Here is an 8,160-nt window from a genome sequence, read left to right as displayed (position 1 = left end):
CAGCTCTCCAAAATATTAAGGTAAGTCTGCAGCCGTTCATATAAGGTCTGAATGTTATCTGCCATTGCAAAAAAATGCGATATCGTCTGCATAAACATAAGTTGTTATATCCTGTTTACGTGGAACGGTGCTCATTAGTAAATTAAATAGCACCGGGGAAAGCACCGAGCCTTGCGGTACTCCCCTCGTTTGGGTATGAGTAGATGAGGTAAAGCCATCTTTAAAACAATAAAATTTCCTCTCTGTGAGAAAGTTGTGAACCCACGCTACTATGTATGATGGAAAATCAAGGTATTCTAATCGATCTATCAAAATACAGTGCTCCATGGTATCATATGCTTTAGCGATGTCTAAGGTAACTAAAGCAGCATATTTTTTATGTAGCCGAGCTAATTGAAGCCTACTTTCCAAGTCAACGTGGGAATCCCAAATTGAACAACCAGCCCTGAACCCAATTCGACAGGGACTTAGAATTGACCTCATGGTAATAAGTTCATTAATTCGTATATTGATGATTCTCTCAACCAATTTCACTAAGTTTGATGTCAGTGCGATCGGCCTTATGTTATCCAACGTGTATGCGTCATTTTAATTTTTAGCAACAATACAATTTTGGCAAATTTCCAGTCAGAAGGTATCCATGCGTTCTCTAAAGAATAATTCACTAGTTCTAGCAAAAGATTAGGCGATTCCTGGAGTAAACATTTCAACATAGAGTTCGTAATCCCATCTGGTCCGGGAGCCGTCCTCGATAAGCATGATACTGTCTGATTCAATTCAGCTAAAGAAACTTCTGGAAAGTCATGCAAGTTTACCATAACGGACTGAATAGCCAAAAAATTAGCAGTGAAGCGGCGTTCTAAACCTTGCGCTATGTCTTCTAGAGAGGTGTTCCTTTCTACTGGCGTCAAGACACATGACTGCAACGTTAAAGGTGCTGGCAGTACTTTTCTTGTCCGAAGATAAGCGAACAAAGCACGCTTATTTTTTGATTTAGAAAAATAATCAAAATGTCTACTGTCGTATTCTTCTTCCGCACGGTTCACTGTACGCTTAAATACGCCAGCAAGGAATTGATAGTCCTTCCCGTTTGTTGGGCTCTGATTAAGAAGTTTTTTCCAAGCGGCTTTTCGTCTTCTATAATCGCGCGTACACTCATCGTTCCACCAACGAGAGGAGGATAGTTTATTGGACGGAACAGAAAATTCGGAATTTGTTCTAGATCTCTCCAGCATTGAACCAATCGTAGATGCAATCTCCTTAGTACTGGCGTTTCCAAGCTTGGAAATAGCAGAACGGAGGCAGGCTTGAAATTTGCTATGGTTGATGTATGTGCGTTTTGGCTGATCTAAAGTTATTGTTGGACAATTAATGTCAAAAACTACAGGAAGATGGTCACTGTTAGTTGCCGAATCCAGAACAGCCCATGACAAAACCTTGATTGCATTGGAGCAAAATGTTAAATCCAATACTGAGCTAGTTTGACCTCGGACAAATGTTACATGACCTTTATTCAGACAGGAGAAGTTGTGATCAATAGTCCATTCCCACAGTCGCCTACAACAAGAATCTGTCCTTATACCCCAAGACAAATGACGTGAATTAAAGTCTCCTGTGAGTACAATTTCCTTTCTACATGCTACCAAAACGCTGTCAAGATAACGAGTGCTTTGCACACCGGAGGGGAAGTAACAACTTACAATTGAAAAAGGGTGGTATCCGGGGAGACACAAGTCTAATGCTAATATTTCACAATCCAAGTCTAACATTCTGAAAGAAATTTTCGCCCTATGGCATAATTTACTTGATACAAGGATCATTAAACCACCACCACGTGATGGGCGATCTAATCGAAAAGAACGAAAACCTGCAAGATAAAAATTTTTATCTGGTGTGAGCCAAGTTTCTTAGAGAATGATAATATCAAGATTAAAACTATTGCAAAAGTAATGTAAGTTGGTTGACGCTGAGAATATAGAACGGCAGTTCCACTGTAGCACCCTCAACTGACCTACGGTGTTGAGCGCACCGCAGAGGCGCATGTCGAGCCCTTGTTAGCATCTTCACGCGAAATAGCTGATTCATTCCGTCTAGAATTGGACTTGAGATCGGTGAAGATAGGGGATCTGGTACGTTTATTACTTCGTATATCGAGTTCCATATCTGTAGCAGTACTTGTGCTTGGCTGAGGCGAATGTCGGTCCAAGTGCACCTGTGTTCGTGACTGCTTAGCCTTGCCTGCAGATGCAGAAAGTTCGTCCAACACTACATTGCGTAGCTGTGTGGCGTCGCTGGTAATGTGTAATACTGCAGGTTGTGTACTAGTCTGTACTGTTTGTCCAATCTGACTTGAAAGAATTAGCAATAAACAGTCGAAAAGGTTAAATATGAGTTTATCCATTGCCTTACTCACTGCCTTTTCCACAACAGTTAAAATAGCCTGCGATAGGTTTGAGTCCATACTGGAAGTGCAGCGCGCTGTAATACCAGAGTATCCAAAAGCCCTGTCTCTAACTATGTCAATGGCTTCCCTTCGAGAACAGCGGCGGCGGTCAATAACTTCTAGGATTTGAACCTCCCGGGAATGAGCGGAACAGTCAGAGTTGTCGGCGCAGTGACTGCCCCCACAGAGACAACACTTTTCCGCTGTTTCAGTACACTTGCTTGAAGGATGGCTCTCTCCGAAGGTGCTACAATGAACGGTAGATTTACATCCTCCCGAACTGTGGCCAAATCTCCAGCAGTTCTTGCACTGAATCGGACGAGAAGCGAGGGGTTCTACTCGGAAGATCAGTGGCCATAATTTTATTTCTGATGGGCATTTTGTACCCACAAATGTAGCGATGACAGATTCGGTTGGTCCTTCTCTTTGTCGACTAGGCGCTTACACCGGTAAATTGAAATTACGCCTGCTCCAGAGAGCCTGTCTAGGGTCTCAGCTGGACTCAGCTTGGAGTCGACTCCCCGTACAAGGCCTTTGGTACATGCAAGATGAGCCGAAATAAAAGCACTCACCGGGGTAGCAGCAAATGAGGTGCAATTGAGAAGATCCTGCACGCAGGTCTGATCCGGCGACCTACTCACGATACCTCCTCGCCCAAATGGGCGCACATCTGTGATGGTCTGGAAATGGTTTGAAGTTGTCTTAAGTTCCTTTTGAACCACCTGAGGGTTTGTAAGTCTGATGAAGCCTCCATTTGTAGGTACCAGTGCCACGGAAATGCTGTCGATACCACTGCGGAAAAAGGAGTCTAGCGGTAATTATTAGACGGCAGGGATGCTGACCAGGCGGATAGCGCCTGGCCAGGAGAAGTAGTCGACATGAGAACTAGAGATATGGTTAGACTCAGAAACTGATAAACTTTAAAATCGGACTCTAAGACAGAAAGTTAAAACCACTCAATCCTCAGCCAAGAACACCCCAGCCGGTTGAGCACGGGCAAGCGTTACGTGTCCTTCCAGCACAGATTGCTGCGTTCTTCTCCGTTTCTTCTTGGCAGCGCCGATTCGAAAGCGTTCGAAAGATTCGAAAGCCCAGTGTTCTTTTCGCGAGTCATGCGACCGGTTGCGAACGAGCTCCTTCATCTTGCTGGTAAACATGTTGGAGAACACGAGCATGGCCAGCCACCAGGTGGCCACCACGACGCGGGATGACGACGGTCGGGGCAAGCCGTCGTTGACTGCGCGTCGAAATGAAGAGGCGTTACATACGCAGCAACATCAATCAAGCATGACTTCGGTCGTGTTTTAACGAACTTAAAGAAAACAAAAGAAATTGGGCGTCTATGCACTAGTCGTGCGAAGACTGAGAATGATGATGATGATTATGACGATTGTTGTGGTGGTGGTGGTGGTGATGATGGTGATGAGTATAATGATGATGCTGGCCTAACTGCATGGCTCACACCACCTCTCGAACGTGTAGTGGTTAAGACCAAGAAAGGGGTGCAACTGGTGGCGTTGTCCTCATCCTCAAGTCGATCACCCACCGTTTCTCAAACAGTATAAGGCTCACCACCACGGTAGTCTAGCGGCTAAAAGGCACTCGGCTGCTGACCCGTAAGTCTCAGGATCCAGTCCCGGCAGCGGCTGCCGCATTTTCGATGGAGGCGAAAATTCTAGATTTGTGGTATTGAAGAACCCCAGGCGGTCGAAATTTCCGGGTGCCCTCCACTACGGTGTCTATATCTCATATGGTGAATATGGGACGTCAAAGATGAATGATTATTATTATTATTATTATTATTATTATTATTATTATTATTATTATTATTATTATTATTATTATTATTATTATTATTATTATTATAAACTATAGGAGGCCTTGGTTTAGGGTTCACCCTCTCACCACCTCATTTCCCCTGCTCTCCCCGTCACTTCTTTCCCCAACCCTCGATCTGATGCGATATAAGGCTATATTAGCAAGCACTGTAGAAGGCAATGCTTGCTTTGTCTATTTTTTTCTTTCTCATTTTCTGTGTCTGTTTCTTTTGGTCTAATTCTTTCACTCCCTTCCTTCGTTACTCCCCTTTCTCTCTCACTAGTTTTATCTGTTTCTATCTCTTTCTCTCTTCAATTTATTTTTCTCCATTTTTTTCAAGTTCTCTATTCTTCTCTTGTCCCCAGTTCTATCTCTCTGCATTCGTTCTCTCGCCCATCGGAGTTATTGCTTCCTGCGCCTATTGGTCCGCCGGCCGGACCAATAGGCGCCCGTTTCTTGGGAGCAAAGCAGCAGATAAAGAGGACGAAGAGAGGGCGTGCCAGTTCGTAGTGATTATAGTTTTAAGGCCACGCCCCGAGACACAACAAAAATTTCATCATCTCCTAGGTGAAAATGACGCCGGCCTTCAAGTTTGCATACAGTTGAAGCTAGTTATGACAAAGACTGGCATAGGGAATCATCGGCTAAGGCGAACTAAGAATTTTTGTCGATCACGCTTTATTAGAATGACGTTTTTGATGACAAAACATAAAACAACCGTATTACCACGATGTCGGGTGTAAGGAAGAAATACTCGTTTTGTGTGAGGGTCAAAATCTTCGAGGCTGCATGGAAAGCAAGACAATTATGTGAAAACAATCTAATAGCAGAGATATCTTCGATGTGGCAGCGACATTATAATGCAGTTGGAACTATGTTCCAGTACTTCCGTTAAAAAAGTGAATGCAGGCCTGTTTTGTCAAGCAAATTTCGTTCTGTTGCGATTTTACCTTCTTTTCTCTATTTTTGCTGTCTTTAGCAATTACTTGTTATAACATATATTTCAACCTTAGTCTGTATTTAATTTGAATTTTTTGACCTTTTTTTCGTTTTTGACGTTTATTGTTTGTAATTTTGCTCATGTAACCCCCCCCTATGTAATACCCTCTCACGAGGGCCTTTAGGGGTATTATGAATAAATAAATAAATAAATCATATTTCAATCTCTTAAGTTGGAAATGCTAAGAGGAAGCTGTATCGGATTATCTTCAATATGGTGTGTTTGAAGCCTACAATAATTTGTTTTTGATATATGAGTTAGGCCCGAGTCAGATTGCCTACCTGTTAGTGCTGATGTTTGGGTCTACTGTTACTACGAATATTGCATATAACGCAGTAACTTATAATCCCCGTGGCCCCGCCGTGGTCGTCTAGCAACTATGGTACTAGGCTGCTGACCCACAGGTCGCAGGATCGAACCCCGGCTGTGGCGGCTGCATTTTTGATGGAGGCGAAAATGCTGTAGGCCCATGTGCTCAGATTTGGGTGCTCGTTAAAGAACCCCAGGTGGTCGAAATCTCCGCAGCCCTCCACTACGGCGTTGTCTCAGAACCATTTGGTAGTTTTGGAACGTTAAACCCCACATATCAATCAATATGATCTCCGTGGTACTTCGCGAAACTTGGCTCGACCACAATTTACGGGTTCTTTTGCCATCTGCCCAGTTTCCAACAGAATGGCGAAAATGCTTCGAAATCACCAAGACGCGTAGCAACATTTACTTTGCGTGCATGTCGCTTGATGAGCGGAATCTAATATTACGCCCACGATGAACCATGCCCTATACTTCAAGTGAGCTGAGCAAAGAAAGAATCAGGAATGAAGTCTTCGCTGATTGGTTGCACGTATACCTTGAAGACACTTGCTCCGTGTGAGGCTCAGTATATTTTCCACCAGCCTGGAGGCAAAAGCTTGCGATGAACCAGGTGCCAGAGACATGATCAGGCCGAGTACAAGAAGACTGACGCCCAGCGCTATCCAGACCTGCAGACACGAAGAAAATGGAGGTCTCGTACACGTAATAAAAGCGGCCGTGTTGAAGCTTGCGCAATTCAAGATAGATTGATTATCAATTAGAAAGCATTCTCAGTGTGTGCAATATTATGAGGACAAAGTGTCCGTATAACCGTTAATCTTCACGTAAAGGGCGAGTGGACACGGACGAATTAAAGAAGAGCGCGTTGTATCACAGGACACACAAAAAGGGAACGCATTCAGGTGTGCGCAGAGTTTCTTCAGGGAAGGGGATTCGTCGCGATGCCCCCCATCCCTCCTAAATAACCAGGGGAGTAGGGGGGCGGTTTCCCTTACTTCCTCCTCGTGCCTATGAACACCCACAGAGTTTGTGCTGTGTTCGTTCCTTGTCTACGCTCTGTTTTTAAATCTTGTTTAACCAATAAACGCATAATCCCGCAGTAAAGAAAAAAAAAGACGGGCGCCTACTGCGCAACTGAAACATATACTGAAAAAAAAATTAACTATGCGTTACGATTTCATAACCGCACACTAAAAAAATTATAAAATCAGGAGTTTCACGTCCCAAAACCAAGATATATGATAAGGATAGACGCCTCAGTGGAGGGCTCCGGAAATATCCCCCATCTTGTATAAGTTCTTTAACAAGCCCCGTTTTTTTTCTTTGTTTGTCTGTTCTTGTATGAAGCTGCTAATACAATATCGATGGATTCATAACCTATACATTGTCACGTGGTCGTGACGGTTTAGAAGAAGCCGTCGGGCTGTGCAACACGAAGCTATTTATTCGGTGAACTTGTGCACAGTGAAATGAAAAGTGACCGCCCTTCTACATGACGGTTAAGAGAAAAAGAATGTTTTATTCTCCCTCTCTCGGCCGCCCTCGCCGTACGAAACCCAAGGTCCACTTTCGTTATAACAGATTCAAAAGCAGCCTACCGAATTTTGTGTAAACGCTACATTGGCCACACTGCTTATCGACTTCTTACACAACTCTCGTCCTCACGCTCAGAGGGCAAATGGAAACAGCTGATATCGATACCCGGCCACTGCAGAGTCGATTGCAATGAGCTCGCCCATGCCTCGTCCCGAGAATTACTCTTCCGGACCTCCGATCCCGGCATATCGCACCCACCCTCGACTATGCGTACGGACCCGTTCATAACGTACACAGATATTCTAGAACATCAAAGACTCAAAAGACGGAAACTTTGACCCCTGGCGCCAAAGCTCAGTCAAGAATCTCAGGTAGCATGGCGTCGCCTGCAGACCTTGTCTTACCCCAATCCATACATACTGTCCAAGATAGATCCCGACACATACGCAGTGCAGGTTCTGCGTCACTAAAACAGCCACCCTGTACCACATGGTAAGAGAATTCCCACTCGATACACCTCTACGGCAAAAAACAACAACAACGAATTGTTGGCATTGTGCTGTCATCTATCAACGAACGTAAAAATCAAGCGGCTCAGTTGGCGAAGGCTCGAAAGAACAAATCGCGACCCTGCGCTACTTTCCCCGTACGATGAATATTGAAGGATTGATGCACTACAAAAAACACTTACGAATGCTATACGCACGTAAAACAAGGTGAGTTTCAACTGTAAAGGTCAGACGGTAACATCTTGCGAAAATCTAGTATGTGTTCTCGAACGCCCGAGTTGCTACGTATTTTCAGGAAGACTTTGCTTCTCGCGAGAACGAAGTAGATTTATCGCGTCACAGACGATCCGGTAGACTTTCTAATGCAATAAACACGCAAAGTGGTTTGTGTTCGTTTTTTCTTAACGCGTTAACACTGAGGCTAGCACAGCCTAACAAGTGAGCGTCAGCCTTCTTATCCTAGAAACAACGCTCCCGAATTCCGCTAGGCGGTGCCGCAATCGATGAACATTGCGACGTGATTGCGATTAACATGGCGA

This window comes from Rhipicephalus microplus, chromosome X (assembly GCF_043290135.1).
Source record: "Rhipicephalus microplus isolate Deutch F79 chromosome X, USDA_Rmic, whole genome shotgun sequence".
Taxonomy (NCBI): domain Eukaryota; kingdom Metazoa; phylum Arthropoda; class Arachnida; order Ixodida; family Ixodidae; genus Rhipicephalus; species Rhipicephalus microplus.
Note: the sequence above shows the minus strand (reverse complement) of the source record.